The sequence below is a fragment of the Meriones unguiculatus genome, chromosome 7 (genome assembly GCF_030254825.1).
Source record: "Meriones unguiculatus strain TT.TT164.6M chromosome 7, Bangor_MerUng_6.1, whole genome shotgun sequence".
In the NCBI taxonomy this organism is placed as follows: domain Eukaryota; kingdom Metazoa; phylum Chordata; class Mammalia; order Rodentia; family Muridae; genus Meriones; species Meriones unguiculatus.
The window spans coordinates 7,861,954-7,884,694 of NC_083355.1; the positions used below are offsets into that span (position 1 = coordinate 7,861,954).

At 48.9% G+C, this 22,741-nt stretch overlaps 1 long non-coding RNA gene across 2 annotated transcripts; it reads right to left on the reverse strand.

The window, feature by feature from the left end:
- Positions 1-344: 344 nt before the first annotated feature.
- On the reverse strand, positions 345-22,381 carry LOC132655099 (uncharacterized). Of its 2 annotated transcripts, XR_009592734.1 has the most exons (5): positions 21,678-22,381; positions 12,737-12,820; positions 11,888-11,997; positions 1,111-1,210; positions 345-510 (listed from the first exon to the last, which is right to left on the reverse strand). It is a non-coding gene; the product is annotated as an uncharacterized LOC132655099 (long non-coding RNA). The 2 variants fall into 2 exon arrangements; XR_009592733.1 differs by having other exon boundaries at positions 345-1,210.
- Positions 22,382-22,741: the final 360 nt, after the last annotated feature.

The window sequence follows — 22,741 nt, forward strand, 5'->3', positions numbered from 1 at the left end:
GGATCATTAACTTGGATGGTATTCCATATTTACTGGGCTATTGCTGTAGTGTGTCTCTCCCACTCACTGAAGGCAAATGCAAACAAAGGCTCTGCTTTATGACTAACAGTGTTGGGACAGTATGTACATGCCACAGATGTGTGCTGAACAATCCCTGGTGGACAGGAGCTGTGCGTCTGTCAGCACTCTGTCCTTCCAGCCTGTTGTAAGTTCTTAGGGAACACTGAAATCCAGGAAGACAGGAGCTCACAGGGAGGAGGGAGTTAGGGAGGGAGGCATTTTGTCGTCTGAGCCACACTCACATCAGAAAATAAAACGCTTTCACCTTTATTAGCACGGATAAGAATAATAGTCCATTCTCCAGGCTTCTAAATCTTACTCCATCATCGTTTCCAAGCAAAGCCGCTGAGCACAGCACAACGACAGGCCTAAGGCGGCTACATCATTCTTGGTGTCTGGTGCTTCTGCCAGCACTAGCCCCGGGGGAGGGCCCAAGGCTTTCCTCTTCACCTTGGAGACAGGCAAAGAGAAAGCAGAGGGAGTTTAAGGAGAAGGAATGGCTGGCCCACAGCCCTTAGGACTTGCAGCTTGTCCTAGTCTGACCCAGAAATGGTGGTGCTGTTGAGTCTGTGGGTGTGAGACCTGGGATTCCTGGGTTCAAATCCTGGTCGGGCATGTACATTTTGTTTTAAATGCCTCCCAACATCCTAGTATTTTTCAGTTATACTTTATTTATTTATTTAATATGTTGGGGGCGGGGTGGGCATGCATGTGCCACAGCATGCAGGTGGGGATCAGAAGACAACTTGCAAGAGTTTGTTCTCTTGTACCACGTGAGTCCTGGGGATGAAACTCAAGTCATCAGACTTGGTAGCAAGCACCTTAACCCCCTGAGTCATCTCGCTGGCCCCTGCCTGGGCACTTACTGGCACACCTGGGCCTGAGACTGTCCTCTCTGCACTTCTGTTTTCTCATTTATAGAAACAAAGCTGTTTGTGGTAAGGGATCATGGGACTGTTGCAAAGATTAAATGAGTTAATACAGACGAAGTGGCCCCTAGCAAGTGCTGGAGCGTGTGTGGGCTGTGATTCATATTAATTGGGTGCTTACTCTGCATCATGCAATAACTCAGGCGAAGCTTATCATCCCCGGGGAGCAGATGGAAACATCAACCATGCTGGGTCAATCGCTGGCATCCAAGGTCATGAACCTTGTCAAGGACAGAGGTGTGAGAAAAGCCTGGACCCCTGACTGCAGTGCTGTGTGTGTCCAGCCACCTAGACCCATGGCCTGCCTCTGAGTGCCCACGTTAACTTTGCCACCCATGTACCCACCCCAGGCTATGGAGTAGGCCTGGGTCTCTGAAGCAGGTGCAGCTGTCAGGGACTAGCTAAAATTAGCCAAATGTGGTGGCGGCTCATGCCTGGCATCCCAGCACTTGGGGGACTGAGGCAGGAGGAGTGAGAGTTCTAGGTCAGCTTGGGCTATATGAATGAGACTCTAACAAAGAAATTGAAAAGGAAGGCGGGGAGAGGGAAGAAAGGGAGGAGGAGAGAGAGGAAAAGAGGAAGGAAGAGTGGGAGGGAGGGAGAGTGGAAGGGAAGATGGGAAAAGAATACAGAAATGAAGGAAAGAAGGAGAAATCAACTGAAGTCTGGGAAGGAAGTAGAGGAAGGAGATTGGAGGTGCATAGGAGCTGCGTTCGCAAGAGAACAATCTTTTAGTCTTTATTTTATCTTTAGCTACTTTGTTTGTGGGTTCTTTTCCTAACTGTCTCCTAACAATATCTTCTTTGGCTCAGCTCAGCTCCTCCTGGCTCAACTGTCACCGACTGTCTTCTCTTCTCCCTCCACTAGCTCAATTCACTGTCAACTGTCTCTCATTTTCACTCTGCTCCATCTCTTTTCTTCCTGTCTCTAGCTCTACTCAGTCTCCTTTCTTCTTGTATCAACTGTCTTCTCTGACCCTACTCTTCCGTCTTCTGGATCTTACTCCTGCCTATTCCCTAGTTCTACTACTCTCTCCTCCTATTCAGCCTCTGCTGGCTTTTTATATACTCTACTCTTCCCAGAAGTCCAAGAGCCAACTGACACTGAAAGTCATAGGGACATTTAAAGGGACAGGCACATAAAATATTTCATACTACACAATCCAGTGTTCCTTCTACCCTCCCTCTCTTCCTCGTTCCCTCCCTCCTTCTCTTCTTCTCTTTCTCCTCCTCACACTTCTTCCACTCTCCCTCCCTCTTTTTCAATTCTTTTGTCAGACTCTCATTATATAACCCAAGCTGACCTGGAACTCTCAACCCTCCTCCCTCAGCCTCCCATATGCTGGGAGGGTATGTCCAATTCTCCTCTGCCTGACCACTTCTGGCATAGAGGCCTGGAGTAAGTGAAGGGACTGAGAGCCATGGAAAAGGACTGCAGGATGTGGGAGGGAGAGCAAGGGGGGGTGGGTGGAGCATATCAACACAGCTGCACACGCTCCTCAGCAGACAGCACTGTTCATATTGATCCACCTCATTTTCAGAAGCAAATTGATCTCGGCCTTCAACAACAGATGTAGGACAGCGGAGTCTGAGAGGGTTTGCACGTGGTAGACCGCCCGGGGCAGCCTTGCTCTGGAGAACGGAGTCCACTCTGTAGTTTCCCAAAGGCCAAGGCCACCTGCCAGGCATCAGGACCCCAAGTGCCACCCCAGATTCTGGCAATGCTTGTTCAAGATGACCTTGGGCTTCCGATCTGGAAGGGCAGATGAAGGCCCAGGCAGTGACAGAGGCAGGGGGCTGAGCAGTCATTCTGTTGGGGAGAGATTAGGAACTGCCCAGGGAAGGCCAGATGTGCTGATTTTGGAGTAGAGGCAGACTGACAGCTCCTGGAAAGGCAAGGCGGGGAAGGCAGGCTTTACCTGAAGATGCTACAAAAAAGCTTGACCTCCTCTGCAAGAGGCCAGCCCTGGGGAATTGTCTGCCCCTTTGGAACAAGTCTGTTCCCACAAAATGTCAGGACTGTTTATTCACAGAAAAGGTAACATCTCTTTCCAGTAATTAACAGGAAGATGGATATAAACTGTAATAGGTGTGTGCCCATATCTAAGCAGTCTGGAGGTGGAGGCTGGAAGATCAGGAGTTCAAGGTCAGCCTTAGCTATCTACGAAGAAGGAGGTATGTAGCCTATCTTTTAAAAAATTCCAATTTTTCTATCTAAGAAAAAATTGAAAGTGACAATAACCAAATAATAATAATAATAATAATAATAATAATACAAAATGAACAAACAGAAAACAGAACGAAGGCTAGGGAGATGACTCAGAAAGTAAGTGTATCTGCTGTGTAAATGTGAAGATGAGTTCAAATCCCAGCACCTTACTGGAAAAAAAAAGAAAAAAAGAAGCTGGGTGTAGCTCCCACCTGTAACCCCAGTACTGTGGGAGGCAGAGATGGGAGGATCCCCAGGGCTTGATGGCCTCCAGCCAACTCCAGTTTCAGTGAGACATTCTAAGTCTTAAGGAATGAGCAGAGAGTAAAAAAGAGATCAGGGCACCAGATGTCCTCCACAGCCTCTGTATGTGTCCAAACATGTTTGTGCATGTGTGTGCACATACATACAGGATAACACTGAAAAGGTGATTTATTTGCGTCCCCAAAAGAGTGCCTACATCACCTACTTCAGCACAGGTATTCATTGCAGAGTCCTCTCTGGTTCTACCAGTTTGCAAAGGCTGGAAGGACACAGGCCCAAGGCAAGGAGCCCCATCACTTGTGAGCACTGAGGCCTCGGGTATGGCACGTGCTCCGTGGTGCCCTCTAGAGAAGGACCAGAGCCATGTCCCTTAAACCAAGGTGGGTGAGAACTATTGCCCATCACACAAACCCTCAATGAACTCTACAGCCTGAGGTGGGCATTCGCTGTGGATAAAAATCTGTCTCCCTGCCAGCTTAAATTGCTGCTTAAAAAGTTAATGTATAATTTAGACTACAATTTGAGAATGGACTACTACTGAGCCATGGCAGCCACTCTCTACGGTGGGCAAAGAGGCCCTGAGGAACTGCCTGAGTGGAGTCATACTTTTTGAGTTGACTAGAGGGGCTTGCATTTCTGGGTTACAGAGAGAGCAGGGGCTGGCTCAAGAGGCCGAGAGGGTGTGAGCCGGCCTTAGAGGAGGGTTAGAGGGCTGTTCTGAATTGTTGTGTGTTCCAGCTCCTCTGGGAGACCCTATTTATTTTTTTAATTTTAAATTTATTTTATGTTCATGATGACTTAGCTTTCATGCATGTATGTGCATCACATTCGTGCTGGGTGCCCACAGAGGCCGGAAGAGGGCATCTAATCCCCTGGAACTGGAGTTACAGGTGGTTGTGAGCCACGGCGTGGGTCCTCTGATGCTCTTAATCCCTGAGGCATCTCTCCAGTGGGAGCCCAGGTCCTTAGGGAACATCTTGACAAGGTGACATCCCTGCTTCTGGAACAGTTCTTGAGGTAGGACAGAACCAAGAGTGTCCCCTGGCGTGCATTGCCAGCAGATCAATGACTGGTCTCACTGCTGTGACAAAATATCCAGCAATAGCAAGCTAAGGGAGGAGGGCTTATTTTGGCTCACAGTTTGAGGGGATCATTCATCACGGCGGGGAGGGAAATCATGCCAGCAGGAGTGGGAGGCAGCTGGTCACATCACACCCATGGTCAGGAAGCAGAGAGCAGTGAATACTGTTGGTGCTCAGCTTGTTTCCCTTTTTATTCAGTCAAGACTCCATCCCATGAGATCTGCCCACATTCAGGGTAGATCTTCCCTGCTTGGGAAAACCTCACTGGAAACATCTTCATAGAGACACCCAGAGGTGCATTTCCATGGTGATTCTAAAGCCACTCAAGGGGACCATGAAGTAAGATTAACCCTCATACCAGGGAATCGGATGGTCCTGGGAGTTGGCCTTATGGGAGCCATGCAGACAATGTCACCCTAGCATTACCATGGAGGGGTAGAGTCCCCTCAAGCTATTGGTCCCTTAAAGCCTTGAGACATGTCCTTGGTTTGGACATGAGATCTCCGAAAATGAATTTAGTTAAGGTAAGATGAGGTTGGGCTGGGAGAAACACTGAATGCAATGTCTGGTGTCCAGAAACAGGCAGGACACATGGAAAGGCTGGGTGACAGCAGAGGCAGACAGGAGCTATGCATCCATAAGCCAAGGAATTCCAAGACGCTCCCAGCAAAGACCTGGGACACCACTACCCCAGAGCTTTGAGTAGGCCCTACCTCTGCTGACAATTTGGCTTCTGACTTTTGTCACCCATGCTTGTGACCTGTGAGGTGATCACTTTCTGTCATTTTAAGCTACCTGGTTTACAGTGATGCGCGACCCCAGCCCTGGAAGACCAATGCAGGCTCCAGGCCCCAGGTAGCCAAACTCCCAGAGGGCTGAGCTGCTTGGGTTCGGGTGTGCCTGGGCCACATCGTTCTGAAAGCAACACAGGACATTGGTGTTTCTTCCCCCATGTCTAACTTTCATCCTTTCCTTTGACAGCCCTGGGGACCTGGAGGGCCCCCTGTCACAAGTTGCAGTGTGCAGATGGAGGTGCTCAGGCCTGTGGGGCTGGGACCTAGGTCTGTCATTCCATGAAGTGCTTGTCAACAAACAGGAGATAGAAGAACAAGGCAGGAGGGTGAAAATCCTCGGAGTCCCCTGGACTCAAAGCACAGAGGCAGGCAGGGCCATCATAGCTTGGGGGCTCGCTCTGTGTTCTCCATAGTATCCCTGCCTCCCCCTGCTCGCACATGGCTGAGCAGCCTCCCTCACCTCTGGCCACCGCTTTGAGCTGCTCAAAGATAGGGCAGCCCATCTCACCTTCATCCCTCCTGTATGCCATCCCATTGCCACTGACTTTGGCATGATTTGTGTTGCTCTCTGCCTGCAGGGTAAGGATAGCAGCCGGCAGATTGTAGTTGGTGGGGGACTCTTGGCTGGTTGCTGCTGATGCTCTCAGCGTGCGTACTCATGTGCACATGGCTAATCATAAAAGGAGCTAAAGTTTATTGTCTGGACCATTTTGGATATGGGAGGACAAAAAAAACAATGTATGAATTCCAACAGTGAAAGATTTACTGGCTTTGTCAGCGCAGATAGAGGGGTTGGCTGGAATTATTGCAGCCGGGAAGAATTGTGTTTTAGGATCTGCCCCAGGTATTAATTTGTGGTGGGCTTATCCTGTCAGGAACACACAATGCTCATGGTGGAGAGAAATAATCCTTTAAAGGGCCTTCCCGCCAATTGGACAGGAGCTGGGTGTGGAGCTCGGGAGGCAGCAGATCCCCTGAGCAAGGTTTTCCAATAAGTTCCAGATGAAACGCGTGTGGCTGCTGTGGGATATCAGCTGATGCTCTCGAGCCAGATCTGTGCCCGTCTATTGTACCAGCTCGAGGACTGACCTCCTTCCCCATGCCCAGAGTGACTCTGTCTGTCTACTCACAGGGATCAGGCCACAGGGTGCCAGGGGCTGGCCCTGTTCCTGAGTCCTGCGTGGGAATCAGGCGGTACAGGGTGGGGTGAGTGGTTAATGGGTGCACGGGGAAGAAAAAGATTGAGGACACCCCTGAAGACTATATGATCTCTGCTGTTCTCCTGATTCCAGCTTTCTGGCTATCAGGGGTGTCTGCCACAACCTGACTTGGTTGGGTGCCAAATTCGTATTTGTCGTCGTTGCTGCTGCTGTAACAAACTGCTGAACAAAAGCAGTTTGTGGAAGGAAGGCTCTAAGCGCCCTCACTGTGCCAGGGGTAGCCCATCATGGTGGGGCAGTCCAGGCTGCAGGGGCATGAAGCAGCTGGCCCCTCCTCAGTCGGGAAGCAGGCAGATGAGTGCTAGTGCTCAGCTGTTTCTCATTTTTATTCAGTCCAGGGCTGCGTCTGGTGGAATGGTGCTATCACACTTAGGTCTTTCCATTTCAGCTAAACCAGTCTAGATAGTCTCTCACAGACGTGCCCTGAGCATTGTCTCTTGGGTGATTCTAGACCCCGTCGAGCTGACAATCCATGTCAACCGCCACAGCAGTCAAAGCCAAAGACTCTAGTTCTAGAATGTGCTACTCTAACCTTCCTTGTTCCCTGGTTTGAGTTTTCATGTTGCTATGACCCCCGAGGTCTCGTTGTGTGGCTAGGCCACTTCCTTATTCACCCTCTTCTTCTGAGCTAGGCCTTTTAGGAGCTGAAATGCACAGCAGTCAAGGGAGCCGAGTGGAGAAGAAATAGATGAGAAGTCCGGAGTCCCTGGACTCCTGTGGGCCACCAGTCCTCAGCATACCCAAACCCATCCCCTTACCCACTACAGGCTGCAGCAGCCAGCAGAAGCCAGCTAGAGCGGGAACGCAGCCTGGGGAAGGACCATGTGGGAAAGAAATATTATCCATGGCCACTGGGGACATGTGTGAAGGGGGTGACTTTAGTCCCTGCCAGGCTGGGCAAGATGAGTGGGATGATGGGAGATTCTAGGCATTGAACATCCTGGCTGATAATGTATGTGCCATTGGAGATGCTCCATGTAATCAGGGTACCTGTGAGTCAATTCTAAAGCCAGGCTTCGCTGGATGCGCTCCGGGGGCTCAAAAGTATCTCGGAATCAGTTTCATTATCTCTCTTTACCCCCAGGATGCTTCAGCCAGGGGAGAGACATTGTGGGAAAAGGATCAAGTCTGCCCCACTGTCTGGGACCCCCAAAATTGTTCCCGGAGGTAAATAGGCTCCTGTCTAGTACAACAAGGGCCTGCTGAACATGCAGTAGCATGGCATGCTTGCCTGTGTCTGCTGGCCACCTGGGCCGCTATGGGATAAGCCATAGAGAGAGTGCTGAGTAGGTTGCCGGAGCGTGACTTCACACAGCGGGATACTGCGGCTTGAGCAAGGCTAGGCCAGCTTCAGTAACAGCAGACAGGAACTGGGGGCCATGGGGACAGGAGGTACAGTTATATCGTTTGCTTTCTTGATAAAATGAGTGCCTCTTTCAAACAGCCTTGGTGGAGGGCCCGAGGAGGCCTTACCCCAGTCCCAGGCAGACTTATGGGCACCTAGCAACTGCACAAAGCCAGCTTAATACCCTCTGGGGCAGCCAGGCCACCTGCTCCAACAGTGGGTCTTTAAGGGTGCACACCTCTTCCCAGATGGCTTCCTGTACCACTGCATGGTCCCTCCTGGTTACCCAGGAGAACAGGGAAGGGCCTTGACAGAGACGAGTCAAACTTTCATCTCCTCCTTTGACCTTCATCTGGGTCAAAAGGACAGCTCTGGCCTGGTATGGAGGAGCTGGCGCTGTATCTCCCACTGGGCAGAGCCTGGCCAGGGAGTTGCTGGTGAGGTATCTCCCACTGGGCAGGGCCCTGGGCAGGGAGTTGCTGGTGAGGTATCTCCCACTGGGTAAGGCCTTTGCACAGGTGCTAGTGATGTACCTTTCATTGGTCAGAGCCATAAAACAGTAGCTGTAAAAGATGTAGAGGGTACAGGTGTCCTCCCGACCAAGAGTGATTTAAAACTGAAAGCACAATTTTCTCCCATCGATCAGCCACCACAGAGGCAAGCTTTCAGCCTGGGGTGAAAAAAAAGGAAACTCAAGCTTCTGTGAAGTGGCTTCAGGCCCAGCTGTCCCTGGGTCTCTGCAGGGATCTAAGCTGCACTGCCTGACCGGAGCCAGCCACCGCAAAGACACCAATGAACATGAGGCAGGAGCAGCACCCAGAGCCCTCACGTTGGAGCTGGGCAGACAAATCCCTTGGGTGAATTCCTTTTGGTGGATCCAAGGCTCAGAAACATCCACCTCATCACATCGTGGGAAGAGTCCAAAACTCTTTTGTTGAGACAGGATGAGCCTCATGTTTTTTAGAGTGGCCTCAAATCCAACATGTAGCAGAGAGTAATGCTGAACTCCTCATCCTCCTGCCTCTGCTCTTAAGTGCTGGGATTGCAGGCATTCCCCACCACACCGGGAATCAAACCCAGGGCTTTGTGCGCTAGGCAAACACTCTGCCAGTTGAGCTACATTCTCTGCCCGGGGATCTCATTATGTTTGGTTGGGGCCAGGAATTGAACCCAGGGCCTGGCCTATGCTAGGCAAGTGCTCTACTGTCTGGCCATACTCCAGCCTCTCAGAACTCTTAGGCTTATCGCCCATGAAAGCTGGCATGGCACAGTCACATCTCAGAGGCAAGGGCAGTGTCTCACCTGTTGAGAGCTACCAAGACCTCAGGCTTTGCCCCACTAGCTTTGCATGAAGCACAGGCTGTGAAGGAGGGCCCTCTTGATATAACCTCCAGAGAGGATGGTGACCCAGTGAGGTGACCAGCAAATGGAGGAAGACATGCACAGAGGACCTGGAACACGGAATGGGGTGCTTGCATGAGATGCAGAAACCACTAGGGACCCATGGAGGAGCTTAGAGAACGGTCTGGGTTATTTGATCCACAGGGGGGATGGAACGGGCCCTGCTTATAGGAGCTTCCTTCTCTCCTCTAATCTAATCCCCCTTCTGTGGCCTCTGGGGTTCTTTTAATGCCTTTCTGCTAGGGGGGACCTTTGCCTGTCTGTAAGCTTGCCTTCTCAGTTTCCCCCGGGGGAAGGTTGTGGGTTCTCTTTCTCATGAGTCTTTGGGTGGGAAAAGAATTTGTACCTTTGTCCACAGGGCAACCCCAGTTCTTGCTTGTTGCTTGAGTGAGTGAGTGAGTGAGTGAGTGAGTGAGTGAGTGAATGAATGAATGAATGAATGAATGTTGCAGCCTTGGTCCTATCCATGCACTCCCAAAAGTCCTAGGCCAGCAATTCTCTGTTCTGAGCCTAGCGATGCCTAGTTCGGTGTCTTCCTGAAGTGGCTGCCCCACATCCACCCTCCCCACCCAGCACCCTAGCTCAGTGGACTCATCCTCCGCCTCTGTGAATGCTAATGGCCTGATATTTGCTTTCCCCTGCCCTTCATTCTAGCCTTTCCCCTCATCAAATCTGCACTGCAACAAATTATCCGCTTCCCCATGACCTCCTTTTCCTGTCTGAAGTCACCACGTCCTAACCAGCTTCTCCTGGGCCATGACCTCCCTCCCTCCCTGGGTGCCCCAACTCAGAGTCTGAGGGACCCCAGCCCTCTTCTGAATGGCCCCCTGCCCTTGCCAGGCGCTCATGGCCCCCAGTCACGTCATTATAGCACTCTTCATCTCCCTGGGAAGTCACCACCACCATCCACCCTCACAATTAGCTTCTTAAAAGGCTTTCTGTTTATAAAGCAGCATAAATACAGGTCCTGCCCCGGGACATCCCTTTAATGCACAATTATTCTGGTGTAGAGATGGAGACGCTTGTGTCACAGTGGGACCTAGAGATGAGCTCCATTTTGTTTGCAATGAGATTTCGGAGCTTCCTATGGGGCCCAGCTGTCTGCAAAAGGCATGGATGTGAGTGGGCTGCCTGTTACTAGAGACATCAGTTGTCAGGTGGCCATGGACACCCAGAGTCAGTAGCGAATATTGGGAGTGACTATGGAAATGGCAGATTGAGAATCTTCCAGAGGTAGAGGAGAGGCCAGTCCGGAGTAGAATGGGCTTGGTTGAAATGGCAGACCCAGGATAGGTCTTAGGACAGCTTGAGCATGGAGGCAGAGGGATGATGGAGACCCTGCTGGGATGTGGGAAGGATCTGGATTGTTCTCAGCTGGAAGGGCCAGCGAGAGCCCGTGACCTTGTTCTCCAGTGGCTGTGGCCTCAGGGACTGCATAGAGACTTTGTGTCGTGATGGCAACGCCAGGAGGCCCTCACCCTTTGTCCTGCTGTGAGTCAGGGTGAGAATTCACAGATGTGAACTGCACAGAATGGTGAGTGGTCAGGAGCTTCCTGAGGCCTGCACTAGCTTGCTTCTGACTCTTTCTCACCAGAACACCCCTTCAGCTGCCCTGTGCCTTCCTTTACTTTCTAGGAGATCACCTGGGAGAGTTGCTGTGCCTGACTCATAAGAGGTGTGTGTGTGTGTGTGTGTGTGTGTGTGTGTGTGTGTGTGTGTGTGTGTGTGTATTTTTAAGATAGGGTCTCTTATAGCCCAGGATGGCCTCAGACTCATCTTATCACTGTCCCTGTAGCACTGGGATTATAGTTGTACTCTGCCATAGCTGCTTAGTGGTAAAGTTAGAGAGCCTACCTGCTAGACAGAAGGCAGCCTACATGTCCTTGGCTGTGTGTAATTTTCTTTTAACTAAATAAAGTTAAGCAGATTGCTTACATGCTGCCTCGCAGATTGCATTTTCCAAAGATGGCCCTTATGTCTCCAGGGGCTCCTTTCTTTCTTCTTTTCTTTTTCTTTCTTTTTTTTTTAATTACATAATAATGACACTCCCAAATCCCTTGATCCAGGGAGGGCTTCTGATTACCTTGACGAACAGAGTATATGAAGTGACTTCTAGGTCAAGATTATAAAAACACCTTGTACCTGCATCCAGCCTCTCTCTCTGGAGATATTTGCTCTCAGAACACAGCAACCCTGCTGCTTTGGAGTTCAAAGCTACACACTTAGACAACTCCTTTAGGTATTCCAGCTGAGGGCCTGCTGGGGTTTCTGTTGACACCAGGTAGCCATCATCAAACATGGGTGTGAAAAGCCCCTGGATGATTCTAGCCTTGAACTGTTGAGTTACCCACAGCCTTCTGGTTTTCCCAGCCAAAGCCCTTGACATCAGACAACAGAGATACATTTCCACTGTAGCCGATCAGAATTCCTGACCCACAGACACTGTGAGATGGCCTAAAGGGACTCTAGTTATAATCTACTGAGTTTGGGGTTGACTTTGTATCCAGTAATGGATAAGTGATTCAGTCAGCACCCACATGGAGTCCTCACTGCTCCTTACCCCCATCCTGCAGCTCTGGCTTACCCATATGCCTCTGGCCAGAGTGCAGTCTCCCAGCCTGTCAGGAGTTGCCAGGGTAACAGGATCTCTTGGCACAGGGGGTGGGAGCCGACAGAAGTGCCCAGGCTGCTTTCCTTGGAAGAGATGGTGGTTTAGTTTCAGGGCTTGATCTGTATGAAGGTTCTGCAGTTCTACTTTGGGGGTTTTATTTGGACACTGGTTTTCTAACTTCAGACCCAGCCTCAACTTTCCCCTCACGCAGAAGAGCAGCCAGGCCAAGGTGAGATACTCTGTTCGTCTTTGGTGTAGGTTGTATTTGTTGCCCCAATTTTATTTTATTTTATTTTATTTTATTGTTTTATTCTATTCTTCTCTTTCTTTCTAATTTATTTATTCATTTAACATGCCAATTGCAGTGCCTTCCCTCCTTCCTGTCCCACCCTCCACCCTCTTTCCCTCCCCCTCTCTCCCCATACCAGCTCACCCTAGCACATCAATTTGAATCAGGACTAAGCCCATCCTCTTTCACTGAGGCCAGACAAGGCAGCCCAGCTAGGGGAAAGTGATCCAAAAGTAGGCAACAGAAAAAAAAGAAAAAAAAAAGCCAGGCAACAGAGTCAACGTCAGAGACAGCTCTGCTCCAATTGCTAGGGAACCCACATGAAGACCAAGCTATCCATTGGTTACGTATGTGTATGAGGCCTAGATCCAGGTCATGAATGCTTTGTGGTTGGTAGTTCAGTCTCTTGTAAGTTTCCATGAGCCTAGGTTAGTTGACTCTGTTGGTCTTGTAGAGTTTTTGTTCCCTCCAGGTTCCTCTATTCCACCCCCCCACACACACACACTCTCTTCCACATGACTCCCAGAGCTCACCTAATGTTTAGCTGTGGGTCTCAGCATGTGTTTCGATCTGCTGCTGGGTGGAGTCTCTCAGAGGACAGTAGGCTAGGATCCTGTCTGTAAGCATAGCAGAGTATCATTAATTGTGTCAGGGGCTGGCTTTCTTCTATGGGGAGGGTCTCAGGTTGGGCCAGTCATTGGTTGCCCATTCCCTCAATCTCTGTTTCATCTTTATCCCTGCACATCTGCACATCTTTCAAGCAGGGTAAATTTTAGGTTGAAGGTTTTGTGATTGGGTTGGTATCCCCCTCCCTCCACTGGAAGTCCTGCTGGTTGGGAGGTGGCCACTTCAGTCTCCATGTCCTCTGCTTCTAGGAATCTCAGTTAGAGTCACCCCCATATCCTACCAGGAACTAGCCTTGAACTCATTGACACAGGAGATGACTTCCTGAACAGAATACCAAACACCAACATCTCAGACACTAAGACTACCTTTTAATAAGTAGGACCTCATGAAACTGAAAATCTTCTGTAAGGCAAAAGACACTGTCAATAGGACAAAGTGACAGCCTACAGATTGGGAAAAGATCTTCACTAACCTACATCTTATCTAGGGTCAATATACAAAATATATAAAGAACTCAAGAAATTAAACACTATTAAACCAAATAATCCAATTAAAAATGGGATACAGAGCTAGAGAGAAAATTCTCAACAGAGGAATCTCAAATGGCACTTAAAGAAATGTTAAACATCCTTAGTCATCAGGGAAATGCAAATCAAAACAACACTGAGATTCCATCTAAAGCCTGTTAGAATGGCTAAGATAAAAAACTCAAGTGACAGCATATGCTGGCAAGGATATGGAGCAAGGGGAACACTCTTCTATTGCTGGTGGGAGTGCAAATTTGTACAACCATTTTGGAAATCAATCTGTTGCTTTCTCAGAAAATTGGGAACTGTTCTACCTCAAAACCCAGCTATATTATTCCTGGGCATATACCCAAAAGACGATCCACAAGGACATTTGCTCAACTATGTTCATAGCAGCTTTATTCATAATAGCCAGAAATTAGAAACAACTCAGATGTCCCTCAACTGAAGAATGGATAAAGAAAATGTGGTACATTTTCACAATGGACTACTACTCATCTATTAAACACAGGAAATCATGAAATTTGCAGGCCAATAAATAAAACTAGAAAATATCCTTAGATAACCCAGACCTAGAAAGACACACAGAGTATGTACTCACTTATAAGTGGATATGAGTACAGGATAAACAAACTACAACCTACAAACCCCCACAAAACTAAGTAACAAGAAGGGTTCAGAATGGAAAATAGAATAGACAACAGAAGTGGATGAAGAGAGGGAACTAGGTTGAAGAGGGTTCAGAGAAGAGAACAAGAGTAGGGATCAGGTGTGAGGAGAGGGGGGTGGAAGGTGAGAGGGCTGGGAGAGAGAAGGGAATCTGATGGGTGGGCATCTCTGGGACAAGCTGGAGCCCTGCAACAGGGTAGGCTCCTGTTGCCCCCACACTGGTTGCTCTGACACTGACCATAAGGGAGCCAACCTGTGGTGTGAAGAACAGAGAAGAGGCCTGAGACTCCGTGGGAGAAGGGGTCTCTCCTTCTTTCTACCATTTATAGAATGCTAACGGCATGCTAGGTCCCAGATCCGAGTAATTAACGATGTTCTGAACACATTGGCTCTCTGTACTGTTTTCGTGTCTTCACTGAGGGTTATCTGCGGGTAATCAATCTAAATCATTATTTAGATTCTGTCCAATCATTTCTTTTAAGGCCAGCATTGATAACCATAGCTGTCTCTAATACATCCAAGAGGTGATCACTTTCCATGGAAGGGACTTATTCATTAATGCCTATCTTCCCAAGAGGACCCAGGATTCCCCACAGCCAGCCCATTGGGCTAACCATTGCCTCAGTTTCCCCACCTTGAAACTTTCCACAGGGGAAATCCAAAGGCAGGTTTGTCTTGGGACTGGAGAGATGGCTCAGAAGCTAATCGGACTTTCTGCTTCATTATGAGAAACGGAGTTTGGATCCCAGCACCCACGTCAGGTGGTGCACAAGCACCTGTAACTCCAGCTGTAAGGGAGTTACTGCCTTCTGCCTCCATGAGTATCTGTGAACACACATATGCACGTCCACTCATGCAGACATAGATACACAGCAGCACATGCACATACACAAATAATACTAAAGTAAGTCTTTACAAATACTAATAATTTTTTAAAGGAAACAAATTTTAGGCTCTCTAGCAAAGCATGTGACTTAGCCTGGTCCTCTGAGCCAGTCCTCAGAACATACTGTGTATGTTTCCTTGATCCTCACCTAGAGAGTGAGCTTCTAGCCCTCCCTCACCTTGACCCATTCACCCCTCAGGTCTCAGCTTCCACCCTCCCCAGTATTCCCAGGTAAAGGAGACATGTCCCCACCTGCCACCTGAATGTAGATGCTCTTGAGAGCAGTGACCAAGTCTCCTGATTCTCTGCTGCTCCAGGCAGTCTTCTGCCCCCTGGCTGATGGTGCATGCTCAATAAATGCTGTTGAACAAAGGGGTCAGGATAAGGGTGACATCTCCCAAGCCCTGAGAGCATGGTGGTGGGAGCAAGTCCTTCGATAAGATGGGTGCCTGCTGGGTTTATCAGGACCATGATGATGCTAAGAAGCTAGGACTGGGAAATGTCCGTATGAAAAGGCATTTTAGGCCTTACCACAATCTACACAAGCGTGATGGAGGTGCTGTTTTCTGTGGGGCAGCTGGGGCCTTAGAAATAGAAAAGATGACATCAGGGCCTGGACTGAAGGCTGAGTGCAACTTCTAAAATGAATGGAGGTCAGATGTCAGCTTCACTGATGTCATTTAGGGCACAGGACAACAGGGACTTGGCATGTACCCTGCCTCCTCCAGATTCTGTTGCACCATGTATTTCCAGGTGCCTCTCTTTTGTCATCTACCCATCCATCCATTCATCCATCTATCCGGAACCCTCTCTTAGGCAGTTGGGACAGAGACTCAGCTGAAGTTATCTTGGTCTTATTCAGCAGCTCCTCTCTCTCTCTTGGTCCACTTTTTCAGTTCCTGTATCTCTCCTCCCCTCCATCAGCCATTGTTGTTCTTTCTGAGGAGATGCAGCACTCTGAAGAGGGCATGGGGCACTGGGGTCACGGGTAGGGGTGCTATGCTGCCATCTGTAGCTCCCAGCCCAAGGACAGCAGCAAGCGGCTCTTCAGCAAACAAGGGAGGAAAGCATGACCATATTGTGAGGTGTCAGGACAGGTACATTTTCTAGGTAGACTGGCTGTCCTAGGCTTTCGGGATTCTCAGAAGCTGGCCAAGCCCTTGGTGTCATCTTGGGGAGACCCCGCAGCAGTCTGCTTTAAAAAGTGAGCTTCTATCCACACCCCCCCCCCAACTTACTAGCTTCTAACTCCACAAACTCTGTAAGTAAAACCCCAAGGCATAATTGGGTGTGGAAAGGAGAAGTAAGAGTGGGTATTAAACTGTGAAACCCCTAACTGCCTGGCCTGGCAAATGAATTAACTAGTTAAACAAAATGCATATATCTGCATACATTTGAATACATGAGTAGGATCCACTCAGACCCTGCCCTGGTCTCCAGGGAGGCTGAAGGGAGGAATATCCTAGGGAAAAGGAGTTTTGGTTGGGACTCTCACTGTACCTTAAAGAGCCTACGCTTTTGCATGCTATATTTATAGATTAAACACAAAAAGCATCTCCCTGCTGCATTAAAAACTACCCATCAAGGCTGAGGACTCCAAGGAGCAGTAAAATCAATCTCATTGCATAAAGACAACAGCGAGCAATTGGCATGACATTTTAAGTAAATGCTACAGCCATTTGTAAATGTTCATTTTCCAGGAGACCCCATCTATTATATGACAGCTATTTTCTTAGCATCCCAGTGTGAATTCAGTCGGTTTACAGATAAGCCCGTTGAGGAGAATGGATATCAAGATGTAAAGCGCTATAATACGGACAATTTGTTACCGCTACGCCACATCGCTCCGTCATTATGTATCTGCCTCTTACAGGGGTTAGAAGCCACTTGGCTTTTTTTTTTTTTTTTCTTCAGGTTGGTGTTAGTAAGTGAGGGGTCTAAGCCGGTCGAGAAGTCAGTGTGAGCCAGGGCTGAAAGGTGGGTTGCAGGCGACAGTCTCAGGGCAAAGGGAGCAGCCTTGGGTACAGACCTCCCTGGGAATGATTTGTCCTTGTCTGATGCTCTTTCCCTCAAAGGAGGCCCAGGTAGAAAGACAGCTCTAACCAACCAGGAACAACAGCAAAAGGGGTGTCTGCTCACTAGAGATGACGAGGTCCCACGGAGGCCACAGATGCTCCTAACCAGGTTGACCACAGTGGTTCTCAAAGATGGGCTTGTGGGAGGAGCTTGGGTGGGACCTCCTTCCTCAGATCTCGTCATGAGCACCCTGTACCTCTTAGAAGAGCAGAGGGGCTGACAGGAACTGAGAAATAGCAGGGCCGCCATGGGGAAACTTCCCATGTTGAAATATGGCCAGGGAGAAACTGAGGGCCCTCTAGTCTCATAAGTCACCGTTAACTCCGACAACCTAGACGTTTCCAAGGAGGAAATAAATGACCCCCTTGGCGAACCTGGAGTAGCGCTGAAGAGGTGTCAGGTGTGGAGGGTGACAGATTACACTAGGCGACCCAGAGTGGGGTGTCTTGATCGCAGGGAGGGATGCAGTCCTCAGGTGGTGAAGAAACCAAAGGCCTGAACTGAAAGTTGAGTGCAGCTTCAAAAGGGTAGCAGTGAACACATCAGCAGCACTGCCGGGGCACCAGGGGTCCAGCAAGCAGCCCCAGCCCTGACTTTATTGGACCATGTGCTTCTAGCTGCTTCTTTATTGCCAGCTGTCCATCCATCCATCCATCCATCCATTCATCCATCCATCAATCCATCCATCCATCCATCCATCCATCCATCCATCCATCCCTCTGGCAAACACATGGAGGCAATCTTGACCTTGGGCATGGAGCTGATCTTTTCGACAGTTAACCCTCCTGTGTCATTAGCTCTCTTCCCCATTTCTGGCACAGGGCAGGACATACATAGTTGTGTGAACAAATGACTGGCTGGCTGAATGAATGCATGTCCGCAGCCACCCTTCAGCTGTCAAAGCCATAGCAGCATCTCCTTTGGTGTAGGGGAATCTCTGCCTCTTGACCATGGCTGGCCTGGGCAAATTTTCTCAACAGGAAAATACCACTCCCCTGAGCTGAAATCCCAGATCTGGTCTAAGGGAGCTGAGGACCCTGAGCAAGTGGCTCTGTCATTTGTGGAATGGTGGCACGTGAGCTGTGAGAGCCTGTGAGCCCAACAGAGATGAGGAGACACTGACAGAGCAGAGGGGAGTCCATGTCTTCATGGTAAGACAGGAAATGTAGTTCATGTTCCTCAAGGCCATGTTCCTGTTGCCCCTGACCATGGACACTGCCTATTCCATCCAAGGGGGAGATGCTGGCTGCTATCCACTGGAAACCGATTTCTTCTGAGAAATGTCACCCTGACCTGAAGCCAGGCTTTCAGGAGTAACTTACTCAGAACTGTCCTTTCTTGGCTGTGTTAGTTTGACATCACTTTGGCAAGTGGGGGCCAAAGTTTGAAAAGTCTAGTATGTGATGTCAGCCTGTCAGTTCATGGTATGAATTCTTGGTCCCACATGATGGCTCTGTTCTGGAAGGTTTTAGAAACAGAGGAGGTAGGGCCTTTGGGGGTAGAATCTTGGGGTGTATGTTAACTCTGGCCACTGTCTGCCTCATTCTGGGCTTCCTATCTCCCTCCCCCAATTCTTACTGCTATGATATCCTTTCCAAGTACATGGAACCAAGCGAACTTTGAACTGAACTCTCTGATACCTCGAGACAGACCAAATGTCCCTTCATATGTTGTTTCTTTCAGGTGCTTGTTGATGTTAATAAAAAAGTAACTAATCCCAAGGAGGAAAACCTTTTATGCAAGGTTTGGGGTGTTTCAATCCACCAATCTATGGTTCCCTTTGGGCCATAGAGGAAGCTGAAACAATATAGTGGAAGAACATGACAAAGGAAAGTAGCTCATCTCACAGAAGAAAGGAAGCAGAGAGCAGGCAGAGGAAGAGGAGTTCAGGGCAAAGACAACAGCCCAAGACCCACTTCCTCTGGTCCGGCCCCCTGCCAGCTCCCTGTGGCACATCCATGTTGTAAGGCCCATCCTCTAAACCAGACCACCACTATCTTTATGAGATAAGCTGTGCCTGCCTACTTCTGACCATTGATTTTTATCTCCTAGAATAAGGGGTTGGGGAGGTCCATTAAATACTCACCAGACTATCCAGCCACCCCTCCCAAACAGCTCTAAATGCTTGTGGCCTGAAGAGGGGGCAAGAATTTATGGGTTAAGGAAGACTAGTACAGGGAGCTTCATCCTCACAGGATTGCAGGAGCCACCATCCATGCTGGGTGCAGACTTTCCAGCATGGCTGCTTTAGGGTCACCCACACTCCTATCAGCGAGCCTTCACCCAAGCTCTTTAAGTAAATTCAATAAGCTCATTGGCCACCCAGGGTGAACTGGGAAGGAGTTGTACTTTGGGTCTTTGGGACCTTAAGAAATGCTGTTCGCATCTATCTCCCCCAGGGAACGAATTCTTGCAACAATCCAGATACAGATCCATGCATGGATTAATCCATGGACAAAGTCACAGCCCTCATGTCCAACCACTTCCCAAAGCTCTGCCTTTGAACATTGCATTGTGGACCAAACCTCCAACACCTGTGTCTTGGCAGGGGGCTACTTCAGACCAAATCCCCACACTGACTTTACTGGGTTCCACCTCACTGAGGGAAGAGTGCACATAAGCTGCACTTTGAAAAGCTGGTCAATGGATGCTGCAGGATGATGCTAAGGTCTGGGAGTATGAGAGGCTCCTTGGAGTTATTTTAAAATGGGTCCTTGGAGGACCCTTGGTGTGGGTGCTTGTAGCTACTTTAAAACACTTTCCTCATGGTTTCCAGGCTGGCTCACTCAAAGGAGGATGTGTTTGTGGGAAAGGTCACACACATGCTACATGTAGTACCCAAGAAACACTACCTGGACACAGGCAGGGAGAACAGAGCCCTGTGGAAGCCAGAGGGTTAATCTGAGGTAACAGAAGGTTGACCTGAGGTAGCAGAGAATTGACCTGAGGTAACAGAGAGTTGACCTGAGGTAAGAGAGGGTTGATCTGAGGTAACTGAGCTGAGGTAACACAGGGTTGATCTGAGGTAATAGATGGTTGAGTCTGTGAAGTGATATGTGTGGACCGGTCTGAGCTGGGGAACATTTGGAGTTGATAAAGAAGTGTGTAGGTATTAAAATGAGTTCCTCAAAGATAAATAAGTGAGCAGTTACCCACTGAGGTGCCACCGAGTGCTTCCCTTAATCAAGCAGTGTCACCCTGAGGTAATTTAAAGGCTCCATTTATCACGGCTCTCTCATCCTGTGTGTCACTGTTAACAGCCAGGCAGGAAGTAGCAAAGAGAAGTTCCAGGCACTTCCTCCACTCAAGCAGTTCTTGTATCTTTGGATGGAGACAGAGGTGACAATAGAGAGAGCTGACAGCAGAGTGGCCCTGGAAGTGACCAGACAGCAGAGCTGCCCCCCATTAGCCTCAGTCAGCATTCCACGAAGCTGAGAGCAGAGCTGGGAGCACACTCTTCAGCTCTTACGGCAGAAGACCTTGAAAGCTAGGGATTCTTACTTCTACAATAAACCTGGGGAGAGAAACTACACACCTCAGCAAACACAGGCACCAGAGAATAATGACCACTTGGCACACTGTCCCGGAGAAGACTGGGTTTTGAAAACTGATTCAACACAGAAGCTGAAAGCTGGGCAGCATGGTAATCACAGCATTCGGTTAGTAGGGGAGGTCAATTGAGAGTTCAAACTCATTCTTGGCTATGTAGAGAATCTGAGGCAAGCCTGAGCTACTTGAGCCATAGTCTTAAGAACGCTGGAAGAAAAGAAAGAAACAGAAAGCAGACTAGAACTTGGCAGGACTGGGGAGGAAGGGCAGTGGGCGATGTCACTCAAGATTAAGAAGTTTCAGGTAGACAAGATGGATAAGTTCTAGAGAGCTGTGTAGAGCACAGTGACCCACGTTAATGATGCTATTTGGCAGACTTGAAAACCACTAAGTCAAGCTAAGTGCCTGACCTGAGGCCTCTGTGACTTTACCAACCTATTTCACAAAAAGCAACACATATCAACCATATATAATGTAAATATAATAAAAATGCATACAGTTTTCAGGTACCAATTATAGCTTAATGATGTGAGGCAAAAAGAAAGAAGGAAGGAAAGAAAGAAACCGTCAAGCCTGGCTTCCAGTGCCTGCTCAATCCGGTAGGAGCCATGCAGCCATGTAGAAAGCTCCCAAGTCTCTGGCCCTCTCTGCTCATTTTTCATTTTCTTCATAGAAAAGTAAATGACATCACTGGGCCTGGAACAGAACAGACATCTAAAAAGTAGAAGCTAATGACAGGAAAGTGGGGTGACTTGAGGCAAAAGGGACTAGTGGGGTGGGGAGAGGCTAAGTCCAAAAAAAAAAAAAAAAAAATCCCAGTCTCTCCACTCTCCTGGCGCGGTTTCCATAGCAACAGAGTCCAACCTGTCAATGAGTGCGCTAGATTTTGTGACACCCCATAGTATATAAAATTATCTGAAGGCCATCACAAAATAATCAAATCATATGCTCTGCTGTGCTCTCTCTTGGTGGGATGTCATGAAGATTTGACAAAATGACAAGATGTCAGTTTGGCTCGTACGAAGTCAGGCGTCCCAAGTTCAGCCCGTTGAGATGAGTTTTGCCTTTGACTCTGACATGGGAAAAGTTCCAGTCAGATTCAATTGTTTATGTCTTTCTAATTAACCCCCAGATACTCACCTCCAGTGCCCCAGGATCCTTTATCTCTCAAAGTCCCCTTCCTTCTCCATCGTCCATAGCTCCAGCTGCAGAGAGCTCCCACTTTCAAAAGCTCTCCTGTCACTGCCCAGTAGCCTTACACACGGGTACAGTCCTAGAAGCTGCAGACAGAGTGGGTGAAGCCAGAGCTCCCACTCGGAGTTGTGATGAACTTGAGCTGTAATTGTCTAGCTCTGGAACCAGAGTCACAACAGACTAGCCTCCTGCCCTTTGGACGGTGTGTGTGTGTGACTTTAAAACAGTCTCTTACAGCCCAGGCTGGCCTCAGATTCCTTCTTCAGTCTTTCAATCTTCTTTTCATTTTCCTGCTTTCACCTTCTGTGTGCTGTCATACCCAGCACGGGGATTAACACAGTCCACTATGCCCTACCTGCAGATCTTCTTAGCCAGTGAGTCTGGGGTAGGTCCTGGAAATGCTCCAGTCTGACAAGCACCAGGTGGTTCTCCACTGGGTCTTCCCTCCTTCCCTTCCCACAGATGAGGCTCCCTTTCATCACAGGGTGGACCCATTCCTCCATCCCTCTATCCAGGGTGTATATATCTGTACCCCCAGCTAGATGGAGAGAGACTAATTTTGCAAAATCTGCACAAAAAGCAACTGAATTTATGTTCCCCCTGCAAGAGAAATGCTGCCGAGTGGAAATAAAAAAGCAGGATTCCCGGGCGCTTCCATTACCTCTTCATGTCACCGTCTGTGACGGATGGCGAAAAGTAAGATTGCAAACGGAATCGCTTTCACTTTGCCCAGAACAAACTCCATCTGGCACCAGGGCCTCCTGCAAATCCTAGGTTCTCCAGAGTGTCACAGACAGCCACTGCCACTGAGGGAGAGCAAAGGAATCTAGGGACAGCAGCCCACGTAACCTAACGCCTCCTGGGGGTGTCCATCTGTCACCTGTGAGCAAAGGCCCCTGCAGGCACAAGGGAACCCAGTTTGATTTAATGCGGCTCATTTTTCTTCCTTGTTTTAATCAGGGAGTAATAATAATAACAAACCCCCCTTTATACAGTGTTTTTCATTGCCA